Source organism: Anomaloglossus baeobatrachus, chromosome 3 (genome assembly GCF_048569485.1).
Source record: "Anomaloglossus baeobatrachus isolate aAnoBae1 chromosome 3, aAnoBae1.hap1, whole genome shotgun sequence".
Taxonomy (NCBI): Eukaryota; Metazoa; Chordata; class Amphibia; order Anura; family Aromobatidae; genus Anomaloglossus; species Anomaloglossus baeobatrachus.
In genome coordinates, this window is record NC_134355.1 from 133496765 (window position 1) to 133522784 (window position 26020).

General features: G+C 47.7%; 1 protein-coding gene across 2 annotated transcripts in view; it reads left to right on the forward strand.

The window, feature by feature from the left end:
• EDARADD (EDAR associated via death domain) overlaps positions 1-26020 on the forward strand; it is a 157557-nt gene that overhangs the window by 21392 nt on the left and 110145 nt on the right. The gene's annotated exons all lie outside the window — the stretch shown is intronic.

The following is a 26020-nucleotide window of genomic DNA, read 5'->3' on the forward strand; positions in this document are numbered from 1 at the left end:
CCTGGAAACTTTGCAATGACTTCAGAGAATCAATCCAGAAACACGACGCTCATCCAGAAAAGCGTTTCTCTAAACGTTCTAAGGATACACGTTATCCTTTCCCACCTGATGTGGTCAAGCGCTGGACCCAGTGTCCAAAGGTGGACCCCCCGATTTCCAAGCTTGCAGCTAGATCCATAGTTGCAGTGGAGGATGGCGCTTCACTTAAGGATGCCAATGACAGACAGATGGACCTTTGGTTAAAATCTGTCTATGAAGCTATCGGCGCGTCGTTTGCTCCAGCATTCGCAGCCGTATGGGCACTCCAAGCTATTTCAGCTGGTTTAGCAAAAGTGGATGCTATCATACATCCAGCGGTGCCGCAAGTGGCGTCCCTTACCTCGCAGATGTCCGCGTTTGCCTCTTACGCTATCAATGCGGTCCTAGAATCTACCAGCCGCACCTCAATGGCGTCTGCCAATTCGGTAGTTTTGCGCAGGGCATTGTGGTTAAAGGACTGGAAAGCAGATGCTGGTTCCAAAAAATGTTTAACCAGCTTGCCTTTATCTAGAGATAGACTGTTTGGCGAGCCATTGGCGGACATCATTAAACAGTCCAAGGGTAAAGACTCCTCTTTACCCCAGCCCAGATCAAGCAAACCTCAGCAGAGAAAGTGGCAGCAGAAGTTTCAGTCCTTTCGAGGTTCGGGCAAAACACAATTCTCCTCGTCCAAAGGGACTCAGAGGACGCAAAGAAACTCAGATTCCTGGCGGGCTCACTCACGCCCCAAGAAAGCAAATGGAGGAACCGCTTCCAAAGCGGCTACCTCATGACTTCCAGTCCCCTCCCTCCGCATCTCCGGTCGGGGGCAGGCTCTCCCGCTTTTACGACACTTGGATGTCACAGGTCAAAGACCGGTGGGTGACAGACATTTTGTCTCGCGGGTACAGAATCGAGTTCAGTTCTCGTCCTCCAGCTCGGTTCTTCAGAACCTCCCCACATCCAGACCGTGTAGATGTCCTGCGGCAGGCGGTGGACTCCCTAAGAGCGGAAGGAGTAGTGGTTCCTGTACCGTCTCAGGAACAAGGGAGAGGGTTTTACTCCAATCTCTTTGTGGTGCCAAAAAAGGACGGCTCGTTCTGTCCTGTTCTGGACCTAAAACTGCTCAACAAACATGTGCACGCCAGACGGTTCCGGATGGAAACCCTCCGTTCTGTCATTGCCTCAATGTCTCAAGGAGACTTCCTTGCCTCAATAGACATCAAAGATGCTTATCTCCACGTGCCAATTGCTACAGAACATCAACGTTTTCTACGTTTTGTGATAGGAGACGACCATCTTCAGTTCGTAGCTCTGCCATTCGGTCTGGCGACAGCCCCCCGGGTCTTCACCAAGGTCATGGCGGCGGTGGTAGCAGTCTTGCACTCTCAGGGACACTCGGTGATCCCTTACCTAGACGATCTACTTGTCAAGGCACCCTCTCAAGAGGCATGCCAACTCAGTCTACATGCTACGCTGGAGACTCTCCAGACTTTTGGATGGATCATCAACTTTCCAAAGTCAAATCTGTCACCGACACAGTCACTAACGTATCTTGGCATGGAGTTCCATACTCGAGCAGCGAGAGTGAAGCTTCCGCTAAACAAGCAGCGGTCCTTACAGACAGGGGTGCAATCTCTCCTTCAGGGCCAGTCGCACCCCTTGCGGCGCCTCATGCACTTCCTAGGGAAGATGGTGGCAGCCATGGAAGCAGTTCCCTTTGCGCAGTTTCATCTGCGTCCACTTCAATGGGACATTCTCCGCCAATGGGACGGGAAGACAACTTCCCTAGACAGGAAAGTCTCTCTTTCCCAGACGGCCAAGGACTCTCTACAATGGTGGCTCCTTCCCACCTCATTGTCTCAGGGAAGATCCTTCCTGCCCCCATCCTGGGCAGTGGTCACGACAGATGCGAGTCTGTCGGGGTGGGGAGCAGTGTTTCTACACCACAGGGCTCAGGGGACGTGGACTCCGCAAAAGTCCACCCTTCAGATCAATGTTCTGGAAATCAGGGCAGTGTATCTTGCCCTACTAGCCTTTCAACAGTGGCTGGAAGGAAAGCAGATCCGAATCCAGTCGGACAACTCCACAGCGGTGGCATACATCAACCACCAAGGAGGGACGCGCAGCCGGCAAGCCTTTCAGGAAGTCCGGCGCATTCTGAATTGGGTGGAGGACACAGCATCCACCATCTCCGCGGTTCACATCCCAGGCGTAGAAAACTGGGAAGCAGACTTCCTCAGTCGCCAGGGTATGGACGCAGGGGAATGGTCCCTTCACCCGGACGTGTTTCAAGAAATCTGTCGCCGCTGGGGGGTGCCGGACGTCGACCTAATGGCGTCTCGGCACAACAACAAGGTCCCGGCATTCATGGCGCGGTCGCGCGATCAAAGAGCTCTGGCGGCAGACGCCTTGGTGCAAGATTGGTCGCAGTTCCGCCTCCCATATGTATTCCCGCCTCTGGCACTCTTGCCCAGAGTATTACGCAAGATCAGATCCGATTGCAGCCGCATCATACTCGTCGCCCCAGACTGGCCGAGGAGATCGTGGTATCCGGATCTGTGGCATCTCACGGTCGGCCGACCGTGGTCACTTCCAGACCGTCCAGACCTGCTGTCTCAAGGGCCGTTTTTCCATCAGAATTCTGCGGCCCTGAACCTGACTGTGTGGCCATTGAGTCCTGGATCCTATCGTCAACAGGCTTATCCCAGGGAGTGGTAGCCACAATGAGACAAGCTAGGAAGTCAACTTCTGCTAAGATCTACCACAGAACGTGGAAGATTTTCTTAACCTGGTGCTCTGCTCAGGGAGTGTCTCCCTGGCCATTTGCATTGCCCACTTTTCTGTCTTTCCTGCAATCAGGGTTGGAAAAGGGCTTGTCGCTCAGCTCCCTTAAAGGGCAAGTCTCGGCACTATCCGTGTTTTTTCAGAAGCGTCTAGCACGTCTTCCTAAGGTGCGCACGTTCCTGCAGGGGGTCTGTCATATTGTGCCCCCGTACAAGCGGCCGTTGGATCCATGGGATCTGAACAGAGTACTAGTTGCTCTCCAGAAGCCGCCTTTCGAGCCTCTCAAAGAAGTTTCTTTTTCTCGCCTGTCACAGAAAGTGGCGTTTCTTGTTGCGATCACATCGCTTCGGCGAGTGTCTGAGCTGGCAGCTCTGTCATCCAAGGCTCCCTTCTTGGTGTTCCACCAGGACAAAGTAGTGCTGCGCCCCATTCCGGAGTTTCTCCCTAAGGTCGTATCCTCGTTTCATCTTAATCAGGATATATCCTTGCCTTCCTTTTATCCTCATCCGGTTCACCGGTATGAAAAGGACTTGCGTTTGCTAGATCTGGTGAGAGCTCTCAGGATCTACATTTCCCGCACGGCGCCCATGCGCCGTTCCGATGCACTTTTTGTCCTTGCCGCCGGTCCGCGCAAGGGATTGCAGGCTTCTAAAGCTACCTTGGCTCGATGGATCAAAGAACCAATTATAGAGGCCTACCGTTCTGCTGGGCTTCCGGTTCCTTCAGGGCTAAAAGCCCACTCAACCAGAGCCGTGGGTGCGTCCTGGGCATTACGGCACCAGGCTTCGGCTCAACAGGTGTGTCAGGCAGCTACCTGGTCGAGTCGGCACACTTTCACCAAGCATTATCAGGTGCATACCTATGCTTCGGCGGATGCCAGCTTAGGTAGAAGAGTCCTGCAGGCGGCAGTGACATCCCCGTAGGGGAGGGCTGTTTTGCAGCTCTAACATGAGGTATTTCGTTACCCACCCAGGGACAGCTTTTGGACGTCCCAATCGTCTGGGTCTCCCAATAGAGCGCTGAAGAAGAAGGGAATTTTGTTACTTACCGTAAATTCCTTTTCTTCTAGCTCTTATTGGGAGACCCAGCACCCGCCCTGTTGTCCTTCGGGATTGTTTTTGCTGTTTGCGGGTACACATGTTGTTCATGTTGAACGGTTTTTCAGTTCTCCGATGTTAATCGGAGTTAATTTGTTTAAACCAGTTGTTGGCTTCCTCCTTCTTGCTTTGGCACTAAAACTGGAGTACCCGTGATACCACGGGGGGGTATAGCCAGAAGGGGAGGGGCCTTGCACTTTTGGTGTAGTGCTTTGTGTGGCCTCCGGAGGGCAGTAGCTATACCCCAATCGTCTGGGTCTCCCAATAAGAGCTAGAAGAAAAGGAATTTACGGTAAGTAACAAAATTCCCTTCTTCTCCTTGGCGGACTCCGTCAGTGGCACCTGCCAGTACCCCTTGGTCAGGTCGAGCGTGGTAAAATACCGCGCCTGTCCCAGCCTATCAATCAGCTCATCCACTCTGGGCATGGGGTAGAGATCGAACTTGGATATTTCGTTCAATCTCCTAAAGTCATTGCAGAACCTTAAGGAGCCATCGGGTTTTGGTATTAGGACGATCGGACTAGCCCATTCACTCCGGGATTTTTCGATGACCCCCAGGCGTAACATTGTCTTTACTTCCTCCGATATGGCTTGTCGTCGAGCCTCCGGTACCCGGTATGACTTCAGGCGTACCTTCAGGTGGGGCTCGGTGACAATATCATGTCGTATCAGACTGGTCCTACCGGGCAGCTCGGAGAAGACATCGGGGTTCTGCTGAACCAACCGTCTGGCCTCTCGCCTCTGAGTCTTGGTGAGGGCTTCTCCAATCCTTACTTCCGGTTCGTCCTCTCCGGAGGTCGCTGGAGCCGGAGGTGAAGGACCCGAAGGGGAGGGAGATGGGGAAAAAACAGCCATCAGGCTTTCCCGTTCCTGCCAGGGTTTTAATAGGTTGACATGGTATATTTGTTCAGGTTTCCGCCTACCGGGCTGCAATACTTTATAGTTAACCACCCCGACTCTTTCCTTTATCTCGTAGGGGCCTTGCCACTGAGCCAGGAATTTACTCTCCGCCGTGGGGATTAATACCAACACCCGATCCCCGGGTTTAAAGGTCCGCACGGTGGCTTGTCTATTGTAGCGGCCGCTTTGCGCGGCCTGAGCCTCCTGTAAATGCTCCTTCACAATTGGCATGACCGCGCTTATGCGGTTCTGCATACCCAAAATGTGTTCAATCACACTTTTATGGGGGGTGGGCTCTTGCTCCCATGTTTCCTTTGCCAGGTCCAACAATCCCCGGGGATGTCGCCCGTATAACAACTCAAAAGGCGAAAACCCCGTGGATGCCTGTGGCACCTCACGGATGGCAAACATCAAATAGGGAAGCATCATATCCCAGTCTTTCCCGTCTTTTGAAATCACCCTTTTTAGCATGGTTTTCAGGGTTTTATTGAAACGCTCCACTAAACCGTCCGTTTGAGGATGGTACACAGACGTACGCAACTGCTTGATCTGGAGTAGCCGGCATAGCTCTTTGGTCACTTTAGACATGAATGGGGTCCCCTGATCCGTAAGGATCTCCTTGGGCAACCCCACCCGGCAGAACACAGCAAACAACTCCCGAGCTATAAGCTTTGCTGCAGTATGTCTGAGAGGTATCGCCTCGGGATACCGGGTGGCATAGTCAACGATCACTAGGATGTGTTGGTGCCCTCGAGCGGACTTTACGAGGGGCCCCACCAGATCCATCCCTATCCGTTCAAAAGGGACTTCTATAATGGGTAACGGTACCAACGGACTGCGAAAATGGGTCAGGGGTGCGGTAAGCTGACACTCCGGGCAGGTTTCGCAGAACCGTTTTACCTCCCCAAAGACTCCGGGCCAATAGAACCTTTGCAATATTCGCTCCTGCGTTTTCTTGACCCCCAGGTGGCCACTCATCAGGTGTTTATGAGCCAAGTCGAGGACCCGCCGACGATGCGGCTGGGGCACCACCAACTGCTCTACCCCCACGCCCCGTATTTCATCTACCCGGTAGAGTAAATCCTGCTTAAGAGCGAAATGGGGGTACCTTACCTGGGCACCGGGCAGCTGTGCCACCCCGTCAATTACTGTCACCTGACTCCGGGCATGTATTAATGTAGGGTCCTGGAGTTGGGCAGTCCCAAACGTATCCGGGGACGCCTCCAACTCCGGGATGGGTTCGACCGTCTCAGCCTCTCCTGCCAATACCTCTAGGGGCGACCTATCGGGTTCACATTCTGTCCCTATCATGGGGACCCCTACGGCAGGTGTCCCGGATTCAGGATTGTAGGGCTCAGGTCCCGGACTGACCAATATCTGAGGAGACTTAGGGGGTCCCTTCCATAAAGTCCAAAAATAGGGCAGATCCCTTCCTAGGATCACGTCATAAGGAAGAGTGTTAAGAAGTCCCACCTCATGTTGCACCTGACCGCAAGGTGCTGTGATGGTGACAATCCCCGTGGGATAGTCTCGGCGGTCCCCATGTATGCAAACCACCCCCACGGTACGTCCTGTGGCCTTTACTTTAGCCCTCAAGGTGGATCGCACAAGGGTCACTATGCTTCCGGAATCCAACAATCCTGTAACCGGACATCCATTCACCTGTATTTGGCACAAGTGGGGCTCCGTCTCTGGGGAGACCAGGTCAGCGGTACACACCACCTGAGCATACATTGAACCCCGCCGGGTAACCCCACAATCCATGGGCTCCGTGGTGAGTGGACACTGGGCTTCCATATGTCCCACCCGCTGGCACCGCCAACATCTAAGGGGGACGGAAACCCCCTTGACGGGTTGTCGTTTAGGGTACAGAACCTTCCGGACCTCAGGATTGGCGGCCGCGGCCTCAGGCGGGACGGTAGGGGACTCCTGCACCGTTGTCGGCGGTGGGTCCTTGGCCCTAGGCTTGGAGGGGCCGGACCGACGGGCGGTACGCAAAGTCTCAGTGTCCCGTATCAAGTCCTGCGTAGCCACATGCCGCTCTACCAGGGACACTAACTGGTCCAGGGTACTCGGGTCACCCTGTCCTACCCACCGTTGAACGGTGACGGGTAAAGTGCGCACAAAACGATCCACTACTACCCTTTCCACCATCTGCGCCGGGCTCAGAGTGTCAGGCTGCAACCATTTTTTTACAAGATGCAACAAGTCATAGGCCTGGGAGCGTACGGGTTTGGCTTCCTCATAGAACCACTGATTTACCCGCTGAGCCCGTACATAGGTATTCACCCCCAACCGTGCCAGTATTTCGGCTTTTAGGGTCACATAGTCAATGGCGTCCTCGGTACAGAGGTCCAGGTACGCTTTTTGGGGTTCCCCCGTCAGATAGGGTGACAATACCTCAGCCCACTGGGGGGTCGGCAGCTTTTCCCGCTCGGCCACCCGCTCAAACACCGCCAGGAACGCTTCCACATCGTCCCCCGGGGTCATCTTTTGCAACGCTTGTCTCACCGCTTTCCGGACGCTGCCGTCATCACCCGGTCCCGGGGTTGTTGCTGCCGGTCCGGCACGGATCGACTTGGCCAGGAGAACCATCTGTTCTTGGTGCCTTTTTTCCTGCAATTGCAAGGCTTGCTGCTGACGTGCATTGGCCTGCTCCATCTGTTCTTGGTGCCTTTTGTCCTGCACTTGCAAGGATTGCTGCTGACGTGCATTGGCCTGATCCATCTGTTCTTGGAATTTTTTTTCCTGCACTTGCAAGGATTGGAGCAGGTGTGCATTGGTCTGTTGTTGATGTGCATTAGCCTGTTGTTGCTGTGCATTAGCCTGAGCCAAATGCTTTAGTATGTCCTCCATGGCGTCGCCTGGTTTGGGCTGTAGTATAGCCGCTCGAATCCAGGACATGCGCTGCTGGGTCACCAGGGATGGATGCTACACCTCACCGGCTGTGATGCCCGCCGATTCTCCACCATATGTGAGGTAGCACGGTCGGCTGCGCAGCAGAAGACACGGGATCCAGGCATCAAGGTTCACAGCACACGGTTTTAATGTCCAAAACAAAAGTCCATAACACAATACAGGTGCCTCTCCAGCAGAAAACTCAGGGAGTTCTGTTCACTTCCCCACACCCGGCACACCTGCCCTTGTTCCTGATTCTATTTAACCCTTCCTTCAGTCTGTAGGGAAACAGCATTAACCCTATAGTGGGTTCACTTTCTATCATGGAGTGAGCACAACCTGGGTGAGACATACCGGCCGTCATAGATAACCCCGGTCACAGTCTCACAGTATGTATATATATATATATACATATATATATATATGTGTGTGTGTGTATATATATATATATATATATATATATATATATATATATAATTTATATTATATCACACAGACACAATTATAGGGGTGTTCCAGGTGACTCCCAGTACTAGTCGATGGTCAAGTGACTGGATGTGTGTGGATTGCATACTTGCGGCCACTAACAGACTAAACTCTTTTGGCTTTTCTCAATAGAAAATATCTCAGAAATGTTGGTTGAGACTAGTCGGCGTGTGACCACAAATATGCAATTCGCAGACATGTGGACACTTGACCATCGACTAGCACATGGACTAACGGGAAACAGTGACAGGATGCACCCTCCACACTGTCACAATTCAGCAGTCTGCAGATACATAGTGACTTCAGACTTTTGTCCCAAGCCTGTAAAACCCCTCTTTAACTTCTGGGGACATGTAGTTCTGTTGCCTTCATACCATTCTGTTAAGATTATTGGTTACTCCGTGACAAGCTTATCTTTGCCATTTTGGTTTCTCTAGCAAGAAATCAGATGTTTTTTTCTTTTTTTACTATGAGCCTAAAAACTAACCGGCAAGTAGTTGCTAACTGCCTGCCAGCTCTACCTCAGAGTGTCACTGACCGCTCCTGCAATTCAGCTGCTCCACATCAAGAGAGCAGCCCTTCCACTTCCAGGGTGTCATCAACTGGGTGTGACTGTCAACATCCTGCTGATTGACAGCTGGCTCCTTACAGTTAGGCAGAAGGGAGCCAATTGTAAAGCAGCCATAAGTCGGCAATCACATACAGTTAGGTCCAGAAATATTTGGACAGTGACACAATTTTCGCGAGTTGGGCTCTGCATGCCACCACATTGGATTTGAAATGAAACCTCTACAACAGAATTCAAGTGCAGATTGTAACGTTTAATTTGAAGGTTTGAACAGAAATATCTGATAGAAATTGTAGGAATTGTACACATTTCTTTACAAACACTACACATTTTAGGAGGTCAAAAGTAATTGGACAAATAAACCAAACCCAAACAAAAATTTTTTATTTTCAATATTTTGTTGCGAATCCTTTGGAGGCAATCACTGCCTTAAGTCTGGAACCCATGGACATCACCAAATGCTGGGTTTCCTCCTTCTTAACCCCTTCACCCCCGGCCACTAAAACACCCTAATGACCGGGCCATTTTTTGCAATTCTGACCAGTGTCACTTTGACAGGTTATAACTCTGGAACGCTTCAACGGATCCTGGCGATTCTGACATTGTTTTTTCGTGACATATTGTACTTCATGTCAGTGGTAAATTTAGGCCGATATTTTTTGCGTTTATTTGTGAAAATTTAGGAAATTTGGCGAAAATTTTGAAAATTTCGCAAATTTCAAACTTTGAAAATTTATGCCCATAAATCTGAGAGATATGTCACACAAAATAGTTACTAAATAACATTTCCCACATGTATACTTTACATCAGCGCAATTTTCGAAACAAATTTTTTTTCCGTTAGGAAGTTAGAAGGGGTCAAAGGTCATCAGCAAATTCTCATTTTTCCAACAAAATTTACAAAATAATTTTTTTAGGGACCACATCACATTTGAAGTGACTTTGAGAGGCCGAGGTGACAGAAAATACCCAAAAGTGACCCCATTCTAAAAACTACACCCCTCACACTGCTCAAAACCACATCCAATAAGATTATTAACCCTTTAGGTGCTTCACAGGAACCAAAGCAATGTGGAAGGAAAAAATGAAAATTTTACTTTTTAACACAAAAATGTTACTTTAGCCATAAAATTTTCATTTTTACAAGGGAGAAAAGAGAAAGTACACAATACAATTTATTGTGCATGTTCTCCTGAGTATGCTGATACCCCATATGTGGTAAAAATCAATTGTTTGGGCGCACGGCAGAGCTCGGAAGGGAAGGAGCGCCATTTGAATTTTTGAACGCAAAATTAGCTGCACTCATTAGCGGACGCCATGTCGGGTTTGAAGACCCCCTGAGGTGCCTAAACAATGGAGCTCCCCCATAAGTGACCCCATTTTGGAAACTAGAGGCCTCAAATAATTTTTCTAGATGTTTGGTGAGCACTTTGAACCCCTGGGGGCTTCACAAAAGTTTATAGCGTTGAGCCGTGAAAAGAAAAAAAAAATTTTTTACCACAAAACGGTTGCTTCAACTAGGTAGCTTTTTTTTTCACAAGGGTAACAGGAAAAAATGCACCATAAAATGTATTGTGCATTTTCTCCTGAGTACGCAGATACCTCATATGTGGTGGAAATCAAATGTTTGGACACACAGCAGTGCTCGGAAGGCAAGGAGCGCCATTTGAATTTTTGAGTGCAAAATTAGCTGCACCTGTTAGCGGACGCCATGTCGGGTTTGAAGACCCCCTGAGGTGCCTAAACAATGGAGCTCCCCCACAAGTGACCCCATTTTGGAAACTAGAGGCCTCAAATAATTTTTCTAGATGTTTGGTGAGCACTTTGAACCCCTGGGGGCTTCACAAAAGTTTATAGCGTTGAGCCGTGAAAAGAAAAAAAATTTTTTTTACCACAAAACGGTTGCTTCAACTAGGTAGCTTTTTTTTTCACAAGGGTAACAGGAAAAAATGCACCATAAAATGTATTGTGCATTTTCTCCTGAGTACGCAGATACCTCATATGTGGTGGAAATCAAATGTTTGGACACACAGCAGTGCTCGGAAGGCAAGGAGCGCCATTTAAATTTTTGAGTGCAAAATTAGCTGCACCTGTTAGCGGACGCCATGTCGGGTTTGAAGACCCCCTGAGGTGCCTAAACAATGGAGCTCCCCCACAAGTGACCCCATTTTGGAAACTAGAGGCCTCAAATAATTTTTCTAGATGTTTGGTGAGCACTTTGAACCCCTGGGGGCTTCACAAAAGTTTATAGCGTTGAGCCGTGAAAAGAAAAAAATTTTTTTTTACCACAAAACGGTTGCTTCAACTAGGTAGCTTTTTTTTTCACAAGGGTAACAGGAAAAAATGCACCATAAAATGTATTGTGCATTTTCTCCTGAGTACGCAGATACCTCATATGTGGTGGAAAGTAATTGTTTGGGCGCATGGCGGGGCTCAGAAGAGAAGGAGCGCCATTTGACAGCAAAATTGGTTGGAATCATTAGCGGACACCATGTCACGTTTGGAGACCCCCTATGGTGCCTAAACAGTGGAGCTCCCCCACAAGTGACACCATTTTGGAAACTAGAGCCCTCAAATAATTTTTCTAGATGTTTGGTGAGCACTTTGAACACCTGGGGGCTTCACAGAAGTTTATAGCGTTGAGCCGTGAAAAGAAAAAAAAAATTTTTTACCACAAAACGGTTGCTTCAACTAGGTAGCTTTTTTTTTCACAAGGCTATCAGGAAAAAATGCACCATAAAATGTATTGTGCATTTTCTCCTGAGTACGCAGATACCTCATATGTGGTGGAAAGTAATTGTTTGGGCGCATGGCGGGGCTAAGAAGAGAAGGAGCGCCATTTGACAGCAAAATTGGTTGGAATCATTAGCGGACGCCATGTCACGTTTGGAGACCCCCTATGGTGCCTAAACAGTGGAGCTCCCCCACAAGTGACACCATTTTGGAAACTAGAGCCCTCAAATATTTTTTCTAGATGTTTGGTGAGCACTTTGAACACCTGGGGGCTTCACAGAAGTTTATAGCGTTGAGCCGTGAAAAGAAAAAAAAAATTTTTTACCACAAAACGGTTGCTTCAACTAGGTAGCTTTTTTTTCACAAGGCTATCAGGAAAAAATGCACCATAAAATGTATTGTGCATTTTCTCCTGAGTACGCAGATACCTCATATGTGGTGGAAAGTAATTGTTTGGGCGCATGGCGGGGCTAAGAAGAGAAGGAGCGCCATTTGACAGCAAAATTGGTTGGAATCATTAGCGGACGCCATGTCACGTTTGGAGACCCCCTATGGTGCCTAAACAGTGGAGCTCCCCCACAAGTGACACCATTTTGGAAACTAGAGCCCTCAAATATTTTTTCTAGATGTTTGGTGAGCACTTTGAACACCTGGGGGCTTCACAGAAGTTTATAGCGTTGAGCCGTGAAAAGAATTTTTTTTTTTTTTTACCACAAAATGGTTGCTTCAACTAGGTAGCTTTTTTTTTCACAAGGGTAACAGGAAAAAATGCACCATAAAATGTATTGTGCATTTTCTCCTGAGTACGCAGATACCTCATATGTGGTGGAAAGTAATTGTTTGAGCGCATGGCGGGGCTCAGAAGAGAAGGAGCGCCATTTGACTTTTCAAACGCAGTGCACTGATCGGCCGCTGCAGGACGCACGGTCGGATGCGATAAAAAAAAGCGTCGGGGATACGTAAAAAAAAAAAGTCACGCCAAAAATTGACCATGGATGCAGATACGTTATGTGCATCCCTGATCAGCGCTTGGCGGGACGCACGGACGGATGCGATACAAAAAGCGTCGCAAATACGGAAAAAAGTCACGCCAAAAATTGAGCAGGGATGCCGATCCGTTATCTGCATCCCTAATCAGCGCTCGGCGGGACGCACGGACGGATGCGATACAAAAAGCGTCGGGGATACGGAAAAAAAAGTCACGCCAAAAATTGAGCAGGGATGCCGATCCGTTATCTGCATCCCTGATCTGCGCTCGGCGGGACGCACGGACGGATGCGATACAAAAAGCGTCGCGAATACGGAAAAAAGTCACGCCAAAAATTGAGCAGGGATGCCGATCCGTTATCTGCATCCCTAATCAGCGCTCGGCGGGACGCACGGACGGATGCGATACAAAAAGCGTCGCGAATACGGAAAAAAGTCACGCCAAAAATTGAGCAGGGATGCCGATCCGTTATCTGCATCCCTGATCAGCGCTCGGCGGGACGCACGGACGGATGCGATACAAAAAGCGTCGTGAATACGGAAAAAAAAGTCACGCCAAAAATTGACCATGGATGCCGATCCGTTATCTGCATCCCTGATCAGCGCTTGGCGGGACGCACGGACGGATGCGATACAAAAAGCGTCGGGGATACGGAAAAAAAAGTCACGCCAAAAATTGAGCAGGGATGCCGATCCGTTATCTGCATCCCTGATCAGCGCTTGGCGGGACGCACGGACGGATGAGGTGTAAAAATGGACAGGGGATACGGAAAAAAAAAAAAAAAGTTATACTCACAGTACCCAGAGGACTAGCAGGAGGATCACTGACCAGAAGAGCTGCAGAGGAATAGATGGCAGAGAGATGGACAGCTTTACAGGAGCAGCAGGCAGATCAGCAGAATGCCCAGGAAGGACCCAGCGATGGACGCAGATGTGATCAGGCCGGTGAAGACAGGTAAGAGGACGTCGGGGGAGAGCAGAGGGGGAGAGGGGGGGGTGAGAGCAGAGGGGGAGGGGGGAGAGCAGAGGGGGAGAGCAGAGGGGGAGGGGGGGAGAGCAGAGGGAGAGGGGGGGAGAGCAGAGGGGGAGACCGGAGAGGGAGCTGCAGAAGCAGAATAGAAATAATGGGGGAGGCAGTCAGATCGCAGGGGGAGCGGATCGGGATGTCGGGGGGGGGGGGGGTGGTTGGGGGGAGCAGATCGCGGGGGGGGCACGGCAGGGGCTATCACGGCAGCGCGCAGGGGCACCACGGGAGCGCGCACGGGCTGCAAAGTGAGCACAGTACTCACTTTGCAGCAGCAGCGGTGGTAGCAGATCGGGATGCCGGGGGGGCAGATCGGGGCGTAGGGGGGCAGATCGGGGCGTAGGGGGGCAGATCGGGGGGGGGCACGGGCAGGGGCCTTCACGGGAGCGCGCAGGGGCCTTCACGGGAGCGCGCAGGGAGCGGAATACTTACCATTAGAGCTGCAGCGGCGGAGACATCAGAGGCGGCGGCGGCAGCAGCAGCGGTGGCGTGGTACCAAAAGTACCAGCCACTCCACGCTGCAGCCATGTTGGGGGAGGGCTCGCAGGCCAGCACAGGCCTGGGGAGGGCGGCCACCGGCAGATCAGACCGCCCCACTGCACACTGATTGGAGCGATTGCGCGTCATAGCACGATCGCTCCAATCAGTGCTGCAGGGTCTGGGGGCGGCATGTTTGAGGTCCACCTATGATATGCTGCAGCAGCTGCGGCATCTCATAGCTGGATCTCACAGGATCGCACTAATTCGGGCATTATTTTTGCCGAAATTAGTGCGATCGATGTGGTTGGCGGTTCAGATTTGAACAGCCAATCACATCGATCGTCGATAGGGGGTGGCGATGCCGCCCCCCCTGGGGTCAAGCAAAGGTCCCCTGCTGTAAGAAACAGCAGGGGACATCATTTGAAAGCCGTTGCTATGGCCACGGCAATCAAATGAAGTTTAGGCCGTAAAATTACGTCCCTGGTCGTTAAGTCACGTTAAAATAGGACGTAATTTTACGGCCCGCGGTCGTGAAGGGGTTAATGCTTTGCCAGGCCTTTACAGCCGCAGCCTTCAGGTCTTGCTTGTTTGTGGGTCTTTCCGTCTTAAGTCTGGATTTGAGCAAGTGAAATGCATGCTCAATTGGGTTAAGATCTGGTGATTGACTTGGCCATTGCAGAATGTTCCACTTTTTTGCACTCATGAACTCCTGGGTAGCTTTGGCTGTATGCTTGGGGTCATTGTCCATCTGTACTATGAAGCGCCGTCCGATCAACTTTGCGGCATTTGGCTGAATCTGGGCTGAAAGTATATCCCGGTACACTTCAGAATTCATCCGGCTACTCTTGTCTGCTGTTATGTCATCAATAAACACAAGTGACCCAGTGCCATTGAAAGCCATGCATGCCCATGACATCACGTTGCCTCCACCATGTTTTACAGAGGATGTGGTGTGCCTTGGATCATGTGCCGTTCCCATTCTTCTCCAAACTTTTTTCTTCCCATCATTCTGGTACAGGTTGATCTTGGTCTCATCTGTCCATAGAATACTTTTCCAGAACTGAGCTGGCTTCATGAGGTGTTTTTCAGCAAATTTAACTCTGGCCTGTCTATTTTTGGAATTGATGAATGGTTTGCATCTAGATGTGAACCCTTTGTATTTACTTTCATGGAGTCTTCTCTTTACTGTTGACTTAGAGACAGATACACCTACTTCACTGAGAGTGTTCTGGACTTCAGTTGATGTTGTGAACGGGTTCTTCTTCACCAAAGAAAGTATGCAGCGATCATCCACCACTGTTGTCATCCGTGGACGCCCAGGCCTTTTTGAGTTCCCGAGCTCACCAGTCAATTCCTTTTTTCTCAGAATGTACCCGACTGTTGATTTTTCTACTCCAAGCATGTCTGCTATCTCTCTGACGGATTTTTTCTTTTTTTTCAGCCTCAGGATGTTCTGCTTCACCTCAATTGAGAGTTCCTTAGACCGCATGTTGTCTGGTCACAGCAACAGCTTCCAAATGCAAAACCACACACCTGTAATCAACCCCAGACCTTTTAGCTACTTCATTGATTACTGGTTAATGAGGGAGACGCCTTCAGAGTTAATTGCAGCCCTTAGAGTCCCTTGTCCAATTACTTTTGGTCCCTTGAAAAAGAGGAGGCTATGCATTACAGAGCTATGATTCCTAAACCCTTTCTCCAATTTGGATGTGAAAACTCTCATATTGCAGCTGGGAGTGTGCACTTTCAGCCCATATTATATATATAATTGTATTTCTGAACATGTTTTTGTAAACAGCTAAAATAACAAAACTTGTGTCACTGTCCAAATATTTCTGGACCTAACTGTACAGTTAACTGTACAGAATGACAGAGAAGACGCTGCTCTGTTGACGTGATGCCAGAGGATGTCACTGAATCGCAGGCAGGAGCGGTTTGTGATTGCTCAGTGCTGGCAAAGATTTATTTTAGGCAGAGCAGGCAAGTAGGTAGCAACTACCTGTCTGTTAGTTGTTAGGCCCATAGTAAAAAAAAAAAATACGTAGCTACTTTAAGTTTTACATGTACCATACACACAAACCCAGTCACAGGTTTCTACTTCAGCTTTTAAATTGGGCTTTCTCTCTTTGATATCGATATGTCTGGTGATATTAGTTTAGCGGTACTTTAGATCTTAGACCTTTGAACTTATTCAGTGCAGAATATCTACTCTTTCACTGTTTATTGCAATTCTAAAATATTGTATATGGACAAAAGTATTGGTATCCTTCTTTTAACCATTGAATTCAGGTTTTTCATTTAGCCCCTTTCCATAAGTGTATATGTGGCGCTCCTGAGGCTTCAGGCGCCACAGGGTACTGCACCTCCTTTAAGGTGTAGTACTTATCCCGTGTGTAAGGAAGGTTGGTACCGGTTTTACCAACACACACAAACAAATTACAGTGGGTTTCCCTCCCCAATGAAGATTGGGCCAGGGTTGGGTCATAGAAGGGGGTCACCACAGTGGTTTGGTTCACAGGTCGCCACCGCACTAAGGGGCTCCCGATTCACTGGAAGCGGGACTCACGGTCAGGGAGGAGCTACCACCAGGGGGAGTGAGGAGAACATAGTGGAAGAAGCAGGTTGACCTACTGAGAGTAGTGAACCAACTGGTGGTAGCGGCTGGGTGCAACAGCTTCCATCACAACACAACTTCAGGGAGAGAACAGCTACAGACGCCAAGCAGAGCGGACATGCAGTGAGGCAGCTCTGTGGGCCAGGGCGTTTTCTACACGGTCGCTGGGGAGAAGCAGGAGGCTGCTTCCACAGGACCGGCGCAGTCGGGGTACAGAACCCTAGGGCAGGCATATTTCAAGTTGTCTACCAACTCTGCAAGGGTCGTGGGAACAGGCTACAAAAGTCACCGGACCTGTCCCACTATTCCTGGAGTCAAATAGCATATATGATCCGGGGCTGAGCTCTTTGAACGGCCCCACGGCGGAACTGAGCTAGCAGCATACAGGACGGACACTTTACTGACACCGGGATCCTCAAGTGCTTCACGCCACGGGGATCCAATATTTAGCACATCAAAGGAGGAAGGGTCCATAGACTGACACACCGGACCTGACCTTCCACGGATTGGGGATCGGCTGGAACCCATCGTGGCGGAGACTGGTACTCTGGGGTAAAGCCTGAACTACCAGTGAGTAAAAGACCTGGAACAGCAGGCCCTGTATCTTCCTCTCCTTTGCCACCTGGGACTACCACCACCCCCGTCCTTCCTCCGTCATCCTCCCCGGAGTGAGCCCGCTCCGCCTGTGGGGAGCGACACCATCCCGGCTGCGACCTTCACCATCAGCCACGGAGTGCATTAGTGGCGACGCATCTCTGACCACGGACCACAGATGGCGTCATGATCTAAAAAGACTTTCCTCACCGTCACTACCCCCATCCTTAATCCTTCCTCCCATCCACTGGCTTCCATCCCTCCTGTACGCCTCGGGGACATGAAACCGGGCAAGGCTAGCCCGTGATGACGTAGATGATCTGCAACCACCCAGCCCGGCGACGAGTCGGGTAAAACCCCCCTCGACCCCAGGGTGTTACATATACAATCAAGCCCCTAGTTATGCAATCTGCCTTTACTAATACAGTACTTGTGAAAGAATGTCTCTCTCTATAAAGCTCACTGAATTGAGCATGTTTTTGTAATAGGAGGCCAACTTTTTTAACAAGTATGTGAAATTTCTTCCAAGCTAAATGTTCCATGATCAATTGTTATTATTATTAAAGAGTGTAAGGGTTTATTAACTATGATTTTGCCAACAAGCACTGGATGCAGTGGTGTAAAGCACACTGCCGTCCAGTAGCGCCACTGGACGCTTGTTGATCTGGCAATCTGAAGGACAAGTCTGGGTTTGGGACATGCTAGGAGAAAGTTATCTGCCCGACTGCATTGTGCCATATGTACTGGTTGATGTAGGAGGGATAATTATAGGGTTGGCTTTCAGGGTTTGGCCTAGATACCTTTGTTTAAGCAAAAGGAAATTGCAATGTTTCATTATACCAAGACATTTTGGACAATTTGTATGTTTCCAACTTTTTTAGGGTGTGGAGAAGACTTTTTTATTTTTTCTGTTTAAACATGACAGTGCAGAAAGCAAGGTCTATAAGGCCTAAAACACACTTCCGCAAAAAAAATGTCCGTATGACACGGTCCGTTTTTCGGGTCCGTGTTCCGTATTTTTGGGGCGTTTCTCCGGTACGTATGGCATCCGTGTGATGGCGTATGCGAGCCGTTTGTACTTGTACAATGTCCGTGTTTGTGTGTAAAATGCCCGTGTATATGTACGTGGAATGTCCGTGTGGAATGTCCGTTTGTGTGTTGCACAATGTCGTTGATACATGTCGGCTGACGGCAGACAGAGTTGCGCGATGAGAATGAACTCGGGTGAACTTCACCCGACTTCATTGTCATGCCGCGGCTCTGTCTGTGTGCCGCGTACTGATTAGCGGTCACCTGTGAAGGATTCACCAGTGACCGCTAATCCCCCGAGTGACTGAAGTTAGCAGCCCTCTCTCATACTTACCGCTCCCCGATCACTAGCGCGGCGAGGAACAGCTGTGCAGAGAATACGCGGCAACAATTACTTTGAAAATGCCGGCCCCTCATTAATCAATCTCGTATTCCCTGCTTTCCCCACCCACCGGCGTCTATGATTGGTTGCAGTCAGACATGCCCCCCACGCTGAGTGACAGCTGTCTCACTGCACCCAATCACAGCAGCCGGTGGGCGTGTCTATACTGTGCAGTAAAATAAATAAATAAATAAATTAAAAAAAACGGCGTGCGGTCCCCCCCCATTTTAATACCAGCCAGAAAAAGCCATGCGGCTGAAGGCTGGTATTCTCAGGATGGGGAGCCCCACGTTATGGGGAGCCCCCCAGCCTAACAATATCAGTCAGCAGCCGCCCAGAATTGCCGCATACATTATATGCGACAGTTCTGGGACTGTACCCGGCTCTTCCCGATTTGCCCTGGTGCGTTGGCAAATCGGGGTAATAAGGAGTTTTTGGCAGCCCATAGCTGCCAATAAGTCCTAGATTAATTATGTCAGGCGTCTCCCCGAGATACCTTCCATGATTAATCTGTAAGTGACAGTAAATAAACACACACACACACGAAAAAATCCTTTATTAGAAATAAAAAACACAAACATATACCCTGGTTCACCACTTTAATAAGCCCGAAAAAGCCCTCCATGTCCGGCGTAATCCAGGATGCTCCAGCGTCGCTTCCAGCTCTGCTGCATGGAGGTGACCGGAGCTGCAGAAGACACCGCCGCTCCTGTCAGCTACACGCAGCTAATGAAGGCAATAGCGCGATCAGCTGTATTCAGCGTTGGCCGCGAGTAACGTCAGTGACATTCTCTGCACAGCTGTTCCTCGCAGCGCTGGTGATCAGGGAGCGGTATGAGCCGGGGGAAGAAAAAACACGAGCACCAATGTAAGTATGACTGAGAACAGCAGAAAAAAAGGTAAGTATACTGAATTTAATTTAAAAAAAAAAAAGATTGCTAGTGTAAAAACGCACACGCACGAAACGTGCTGAACACGGACATACTCCGTGTGCGGTCCGTGCAGGCACGGACCCATAGACTTTAGCGGATCCGTGCCTGCGTGATGCCGGCCAAAAACGGACATGTTGTCCGTGTAGAAAAGCGCACACACGTACTTATCACACATTCACACGTTCCATGTGATTTTACGCGTGTGTGCCATCTACCATAGGACAACATGGGTCTCCGTGTGTACGTGTCTCCGGTACGTGCAAATACGTACCGCACACGTAAAAATTAAACGGATGTGTGTTGCGGGTCTAAGACATGGATGGTTGAGTTTGGGATGGAAGAACCTGACTGGCCACACAAAACTGTAACCTCAACTCCACCGAACACTGATGAATTAGAATGGAGATTGTAATACAGGAATTGTCATCCATCTTTTTCTATGAAAAAACTTTCATTGACCCACTTCAAAATCCTGTAAAAAAGGCGTCATAGAAAAGTGGGAGCTTTTGTTGCTGCAAAGGGGGTAACAACTCAATATAATGCCTACAGATTTAGAAAACAAATGTCATTAATGTTCTTATCCAGTAGGTATAATGCACATGTCCCAATACGTTTGTCCATATAGTGTTTAATCACTAACACAAATTCATACAAATTGCTTTGTGTTCCGATGGTGCCACAATCTTGTGACGGCTTTCTGAACAGTTGCTTTTTCAGGTCTGCCAATCATTAGGGACTAAATTAAAAACTTGTTGAGTGTTTCCAGATAACAGCTGAAACTGAAAAGAAATGGAATTCCCCATGGAGGCCACATAGACGGATGAGATAACATGAAGAATAGTCAGTGCTACTACAGTATAGTGAAGATGAATGTATCCCATAGCTCCATTATTTACTAATCTCTAATGACCACCAGTAATTACAGTGAAAAATGGTCTTCGTTTCACTATACATGGAATATTTAAGATTGAAAACACATCATAATTACTGTAGGGGTGGTCTTTTCGGGAGAGGTGAAGAAATGAGCGAACTTGAACTGTACATTTTGGGGTTTGTACTGAACACAGAGTTCGGGTATTGTACGTTTGCTAACCACACAATCGAGCATTGTTGTGCTCCGGTATGCTCGGTGCTTGGCCCAATGTGATCTGCTTACAGTCTCTGAATGACTCTCACAGCATTATCGGAGGAAATGTGTCCCATTAAACACCTCCCCTTCTCTCCCTCAGAAGTGTTCGGTTTATGGCTGGCTGTATGTGGCCAGAGACCCAAACTGCTCAATCAGTGACTTCCATTGAGGTTCAGGTCAAGTTTGGGTCTAGAACTGAACTTTATCTAGTCCAGCTGAGCCCGCAGCACCCAAACTTCCATGGGTCCACTCATCTCTAGAGAGGTGTTACACTGTTTATTGCTTTTAGCATTATTGTATGTCTTTTAACTTGGTTGCCATCAGATAATTATTTGGCATATGACTGTAACATTGTTAAATTGGACTGCAAATACCTGGAATGGAAGCTTCCATTTTAAAGCACATAACATTTTTTTACATGAGTATTAATTTTAATGTTTTATAAAGCTGTTTACACGTAGCATTTTTTTCTAAATTAAACAGAGTGTTGGTGGGAATAACACTCTGCACACAATATGTGGGTTTTTATTATGTGTTTTTAACACTTTTTTTCATTTTGCATTTTTCCCTACAGACCTGTCAGGTGCAATATGCAGTGAGAACCACGAGCAGTTCTGGGTGCATATTTCTAATCCCTGCCTAACTGTCCCTGTATACACTAGCATAGATAAAGAGATCTTTAGAAAGAGTAATTCTAAAGATCGTTTATTATATGCTAATGAGGTCAGGGACTAGTTGCAAGGACGTTTGTCCCCTTGGCTATTCGGCCCCCTTAGCATGTAAGCATGCCCCTGTGGGCGTGCTAACATTCTAATGAATGCGCAGCATCAGAGGCATCCCAGGCTCAGTTCTCATGATGCACACTATGAAACTGGTGTAGTGCGCATGACCGGAAGTGACAGAGACTTCTGATCATGCGTACAGGCTCAGCATTCTCAGGCAGTGCAATGGTCAGAGGTACGAGCGTCTTCCGATGATGGGCATTGACTAGCATGTTATCATGCCCCTGTGGGTGTACTAACATGCTAAGAGGGTGGAATGAGCGCAGGAACTAACGCCTTTGTGACTAGTCCCTGCTCTCATTAGTTTCTGTCACAACTGCTTGTGGTTCTGGGTGAATATTGCACCTGACACGTTAACTTTAAGGTTATGTGCGCACGTTGCGTAGTCACTGCAGAAATTTCTGCAGCGATCTGAAGAGCACACGTGCGCTTCAAATCGCTGCAGAAAATGTCCGTAGTGAAAAAAAAAAAAGCCGATTCCATGCGCTCTGACTGCAGCTCCTCCCATAGACAGAGCAGGAGCTGCCGGCAAAGCGCACGGAAGAAGTGACATGTCACTTCTTAGAAAGCGCACTTCGGGCAGCAGCCGAAGCACTGCACTCCAAGACGCCACGTGCGCACGGCTCCTGCATAATCTTCATAGATTGTGCAGGGGACGCAGGACGCATGCAGTTACGCTGCGCTACAAAGCGCAGCGTAACTGCATGTAATTACGCAACGTGCGCACATAGCCTTAGTGCCATTATCTCACTATTATTCTTCTAGATGATATAATATCCTCTTATCTTAAAAAAGCACCAAACTTATTGAAAACACAGTGATAAAGCATGAATAACATATGTAAACTTTTAACTGCATTACTGTGAGCTTTTTGTTTTAAACCTTGATTGATATCAATGGGTAAAAAACACAGCAGAAACATTGCAAATATACTGAAAGTATTGACATCTTGCATCATTAAAAAGACACAACGCAGGTCAAGAAAACTCAACTACAAAATATGCAAAATGGCCATGAGATTTGAGAAGACATCTTCATGTTGATTCTACTGTAAAACACTTAATTTTTTTACGCACAAAAATATAAGCTGAAAAAAGAGCTTTAAATACCTTACATGTGAACAAGCCCTAATGGTACAATAGGCTCATTCTGAGCCACTCTTTTTAGCCCTAGAACATAGGCTATCGTTGATCGGGGGTCTTTTTTGTGTGCAATTGGGGGGGATTTCCATGTGCAATCTGTTACACATGTACCTAAACACACCCTTGTAAACTTAGCTCACATGACTCTGGGCACAGAACACAGAAAGACAGTCTTGACGGTCCTCTGATATATAGCGTAGAATATGAAGATGTCTTCTGACTACAGATGTGCTGCGTATGGACCTATCTTGACAACTAAATTACGAGTTTTGTCGTTGACATTTTTTTATATGAGCTCTATGTCTATGAGAATTAACTAGGCTCTGAATAATGCAGAAAATATTCCTTCTTTGTAGGAAACACAACCCCATGCCTTGTAATAATTCATATATTTCCTGCTGGATGACAAGCAAAGCTAATTTTATTTTACTACTATTCTAGAAATTGTATTCTTTTATACATCTCTTCATTTTATGACACCCTGCAGCTGCATATTTATCCAGCACATATAATAGCGGGTTTTGAAACTTGTCAGCAATGATTTTGTCATTTTTCATCTCTGATACATAAAATTACAATATAATTATAGGTATCTTTTTTATTGTAATAGTAGACTGAATAGTGTATGTTGAATTTAAACATGATGTTTAGTATTCTACCTATACTGACAGAGTGGAAAATCTCTTATTGACACGGCACCTTATTTTACATATATTATGTAGAATAAATCTACAGCTGGATTTGTCTATACTGGTTCTCTGAGAGATACGTACATGTATAGTCAGATAACATTTATCATAAAGTTCCATGAAAGGAACCCTCCAATCTAAAATCAAAACTGTCTCAAGGAGGTTTTTGCAGCCATCATCGACTGTCATGGCAGCGTCAGGATCTGGGGAAACTTCAGATTCTTGCACTCTGCCTGCTAACTTCTCTGTCTGTGATCAGCACAGATTGTCAATTGTCGACTCACAGACCTGTAGTTCATAGGCAGGCTAGCAAGAGTTAATATGTGCTTGTCTGCTTGTTAATATTTTTTAATCACATGCAATGGGAGAGCCAATCATGTTCACTCACCTTATTATATGCTGGCTGGACACTTGGATTAGTGCCTGCTATAGCTTGACTATACTGGCCTGGAGAGGTGGATTTTTTCCAGACTTACTTTTGGTTGTTATATTATTGTTGTGAGCGGTTGTGGTGTTAACCCTTGTTGTCCTTCTGTTGCTGCATTACTTCACTTGCCTTTCTCTTTAGTTTCTTACTATTTATTCCTGAGAGTGTGCAGTGTGCGTCAGTTTCTGTTATTCCTGTCTTATCTGTGTTTCCATCACACTTCTGCCCCTATTTTCCATGGGGCTGGGAGGGGAATAGATTCGCTTTACTCAGGAGTGCAGTAAAGCACGGGACTCCGTCACATCCACCATCAGGGGTAATCCAGAGGAGATGGATAATTTAGGGTCCCTTAGCACGAGGGACAGTATAGGACTCCTTGTCTCTAGCTATCCCACAGTCACATCATGACAAAAAGTTGACTACACATTTCAAGTGTATTTTCACCATATCATATGACTTTCTAGGGAATAATAGTGTCGCCATTACAGAATTCTGTTCTGCTTTTAGCTTCTAACCAAACTGACTGCAGCAGTCTCATGGGAGAGTTCTGAAAAGTATGAGACATTCCTCCTTCCACTGCTTTCTGATAAAACCACCCTCAACAACATCATCAGCACAAATAAGAGGTCACCTACAAGTCCTACAAAAGGGTATGGGATATGTCTTAGGCGGGCTTTGCACGTTGCGACATCGCAAGCCGATGCTGCGATGTCGCACGCGATAGTCCCTGCCCCCGTCGCAGGTACGATATCTTATGATAGCTGGCGTAGCAAAAATTATCGCTACGCCAGCTTCACATGCACTCACCTGCCCTGCGACGTTGCTCTGGCTGGCGTCCCGCCTCCTTCCTAAGGGGGCAGGTCGTGCGGCGTCATAGCGTTGGCAGGCGGCCAATAGCGGCGGAGGGGCAGAGATGAGCAGGATGTAAGCATCCCGCCCACCTCCTTCCTTCCGTAGAGCCGCCGGCGGCAGGTAAGGTGAAGTTCCTCGCTCCTGCGGCGTAACACACAGCGATGTGTGCTGCCGCAGGAACGAGGAACAGCATCGTACCATCGCTGCAGCAAAATTATGGAAAAGTCGGAGCTTGCAACGATGATACGATAACGATGCTTTTGCGCTCGTTTATTGTATCATCTAGAATTTACACACAACAATGTCGAAAGTGACGCCGGATGTGCGTCACTTTCGATTTGACCCCACCGACATTGCACGTGCGATGTTGCAACGTGCAAAGCCGCCCTTAGACTTTCCTATAAAATTTTCAGAAGACTATGATGGTGAAAAGAAGCAGCAGGAACAGAAGGAGACGGGCACCTGGTAAATTGAGTATAAATTTGACATGTATAGTCAAACTTTTATTTTAGAGGATTGCTTTAATTAAAATACTTTATCTAATTGGTGGGCTATTGCAGACCTTCTTCCAAAGGAAAAACATCCCACGTGTTTAAGAATTACATTGCTCCCCTTGAAGGGAGAGCCTTGTCTTTGCAAGTTAAAAGGACTATATGTTCACATGGATATCTTCAGACTGTAGGTTAAAAATTTGTCTCAGCATGATAATGGTTAAAATTGCAGAATGCTTGTAAAAATAAGCAACTTTATAATGAACGTTTTATTAAATGCCTCTTTAACAAAAATGACCAGAACTCTTCTGAAGCACACTACCCCCAGACAAGCAATAAGACAGGAGGCAAGGGAATGGTGTGCTCCTGATTCCTGCAGACTGATCTGTAAAAATACAAGGTCACCAGGTATCATGAAAAAGTACCTTCACACACCAAGACTGAAGGATTCTTTTACCTGGGCAGATAATTTACCTATATCAATTGCTGATTTCTGATATAACAAGATATTTAGACTTGCAAGACTCACATTCCCATATTGTAACAATCATTTAGTGTCTTTTGGAACTGCTATCGTTCATGTGATCGATTGTTTTTCCTTTTCCCATGCTGATCGCATTACAAACAAGAACAAGAGGATGACTGTTTACAGATATATATATATATATATATATATATATATATATACAGTGCCTACAAGTAGTATTCAACCCCCTGCAAATTTAGCAGGTTTGATAAGATGCAAATAAGTTAGAGCCTGCAAACTTCAAACAAGAGCAGGATTTATTAACAGATGCATAAATCTTACAAACCAACAAGTTATGTTGCTCATTTAAATTTTAATAAATTTTCAACATAAAAGTGTGGGTCAATTATTATTCAACCCCTAGGTTTAATATTTTGTGGAATAACCCTTGTTTGCAATTACAGCTAATAATCGTCTTTTATAAGACCTGATCAGGCCGGCACAGGTCTCTGG